The sequence below is a fragment of the Gavialis gangeticus genome, unplaced genomic scaffold, assembly GCF_001723915.1.
Source record: "Gavialis gangeticus isolate Ggan-Ray unplaced genomic scaffold, GavGan_comp1, whole genome shotgun sequence".
NCBI lineage: Eukaryota > Metazoa > Chordata > Crocodylia > Gavialidae > Gavialis > Gavialis gangeticus.
Window position 1 is genome coordinate 42517543 of NW_017729032.1, and position 2884 is coordinate 42520426.

The following is a 2884-nucleotide window of genomic DNA, read 5'->3' on the forward strand; positions in this document are numbered from 1 at the left end:
GCTTAGATTTAATCTGCACAAAGAAGTAGAGTTCTCAGAGGTTTTTTTAAGCAAATCTGGCTACAGGAGGGCTCACATGTAAAAATATTATTTATTTATTAAACAGAATTGAGTAATTCTTAATTAAAAACATTGAGCCATTTCCAAACAGATTGTCTTAGATAATATCATAAAGATATTCTGAAGTTTGTAATAGTTAAGAACATCAAAAGACACTGTAAGGCTTTACTGATACCTGTTTCCAACAACTCATAGTAAGCGTACATTCATGTAACAGTTGATGAAGGAACTGTCTTAAGTGTTTTCGGATATAGAGATAACAACTTCCTATTGCTGCACGATGTCTGTTTCCACAACAGATGTCATGCAACTTATCCTTGTCAAAAGGATCAGCCCAAACTGTTTCCCAAGTGTTTCTCTTTTCTTTTCTCAGAGATTTCTCTAATTTTTGCTATAACATTTGGTACGGTTACAGATGGTGTATTAAGTCTTTAATTGCTAAAGGGTACTAATATTTGTAAACACTGATCAAAGACTCTGTCATTTAAAATAACGTTTGTGATTTCCAAAAATTCTGCAACATGCAAAGTAGTGATTCACCCATTCTTTATTAATAAGGAAATAAACAATGATATATAAAATGTGAATGACAGGCTCCGTACAAGTTTCAACACTATAGGCTGCATCAATCCACTGAGTACTTACCATCAATCTACTGAGTAGTAACTTCCTCAATGGGAGTTCCATATGAAGAAAGTGTATTAATATTTTCCTTTCAGTGGTAATTTTCCACCCACCCACACACACATACCAAATGTTTAAGTTTCGGGGCGTGTTTTTTTCTAATTATACTATTTTGAATAAAATATCTGAATTGCAGATGGCCTTTCCACAAAGAGAAACATATTTACAGGTGTCAACACAAAACAGCTGTCTGTCACTGGCAAGAGGATGTAGTACTCAGTGCTCTGCAGCAGCTGTTACTTACAACAGATGTACTAGGGTTGTACATTAGCTTGTCATTCTTTCAAAAAATTCCACACTCTTAGAGGTCTCTCTGTTAAGGGTGCTAAAATGTATTCTTCATTAGGCCATTTTTCAGTATTTAAACCTGTATTTGTTCAAACAGTGACAAAAACTGGAAACGCTTTCTTGTTGGAACCATGGGCTTCTTAAGAGCCAAGTAATTTTATTCCAATCTTCTCATTTTTCATTGAGTTTATTTTTTGTTTATATGGTTCCCTCCCCCCAAAAGCCTTAGGATGGCTTACAATAAAAACAATATCAGTCATAAAAATAGATAAAATACTAAAATAAAATAATAAAAGATAATACAACTCCCCTAAGCAGTACTCCAAAACTTAACTGTCTGCTAAAAGCCTGCCCAAATAAGGTCTTAGAGCAATTCTCAAAGATGTCCAGGCTTGGACTCCGCTGGCCTCAAGAGGGAGGGGAGTTTCAAAGCTGTGGAGTGACTATCCAGAACAACCTCCCACATACTTCTGCCAAATGAACTTAGTGCACAAATAGACCATGTGGGAGGTTGTTCTCAGGTGACCGTAGAGATCATGATGGAACACAAGGAGGGCCAAGGGCAGGATAGGCCAAAACCAGCACCCAGAAAGCTACTGGAAAGCCAGAGAAGACACAGGAGCAATGAACTCCTGTCATTAGTCAGCTGCCACATTCTGCACCAGCTGCAACTTCTGGATGGTCCTTGAGGTCTGTATAGCACATCACAGTAGTTGTATCTTACCACACAAAGCCAAACCTGTTAGGGAACAACAAAACAAATCAACCCCCCACCAAAACCTGGCTTGTTACGGTACTGGGAGCTCCAAAGCTTAAATTAAGTGAAGTGCCCTCTTACTGAAACACACCTCTTCCACATTTCTCTGTCTTTGAATCATCCGAATCATAACACAGCCTAAGGCCGCTTCCTGGAACTTCCCCCCTCTGTTGTTTACGTCTTGGCAGTTTCATCAACTCTTTGGGCATTTTTACATGTTTTCAAGCAGTGGAGGGGGTGACACTTTAATTAGAGTGACTCAGAGAGCTGCTCTTAATTAAAACGCTGCATCATCTTATGCATCAGCATGGTGGTGGGGGCATTTGAACTAAAGCTTGTTGGATGAGCTTTACATAAAGTGCCCCTGGCACCATTTTGAAGTGCGGGGACGCCAATGCATGGGATGCAGGAAGGTGCTGGAGTGCAGTAATGACTACGCTCCAGCAGACTCGGTTAGTCCCACGTGCTGTAATTACAGCACGTCGGAGCAGCCTCAGTGCTCATGTGCAGGCACCAAGCGGAGAGCAGGAAAGACCGGGATGGGTAGGGGCAGCCTGTCGCTTCTGTTCTCCCCCAGCCGCGCTACCACCTGCAGAGGTGCTCTTAGTGCCTCACACAGGGATAATGGACCTGGCCGACCAGCTGGATGTCGCCGCAGCCAAAAGGACGACTGCCGAGGCAGGGGGAGCAAAGAGCCAGGCTCTTCCCGCCCTCCGCGGATAGCAGGGAGGAGGTGGGGCGTTCTACCGCCTCTGCGCAGGCGCGCCCAGGGGAACGCAGCGGACCCCAGAAGTAACTGCCACCACTGCCTCGCCCTTGCGTCTCCTCCCTGTCGCCTCCGCGCCTGCTCTGCTGCCGGCGCCGCCGATTGGCTGCCATTGGTCACGTGAAGCTCGAGGGGCGGGGGCGCGGCGGGTGGTTGCCAGGCTACGGGAGAGCGGAGAGGCGCCGGGCGGGACTCCCCCCAGCCGGCTGTAGGTGGGTGCGCGCGGCGCCTCCCTCTCCCCGGGGCACACGGGGCTTAGCTGCTTTCCGCCGGGGGAAGGGGCGGCGGCGCCTGCGGCGGGAGCGCGGCTCCCGGGCCAGGCGCGGACT

General features: G+C 46.1%; 1 protein-coding gene across 6 annotated transcripts in view; it reads left to right on the forward strand.

Moving 5' to 3' along the window:
• The window catches only part of TNFRSF19 (TNF receptor superfamily member 19), a 113576-nt gene that overhangs the window by 8336 nt on the left and 102356 nt on the right, over nucleotides 1-2884 (forward strand). The window contains exon 1 of one of the 6 annotated variants that reach the window (XM_019524629.1): nucleotides 2747-2767. The exons of the other annotated variants lie outside the window; for them this stretch is intronic. The gene's annotated coding sequence lies outside the window, so the exon portion shown is untranslated. Of the gene's footprint in view, nucleotides 1-2746; nucleotides 2768-2884 lie in introns of those variants that run through there. 6 annotated transcript variants of the gene reach the window in all.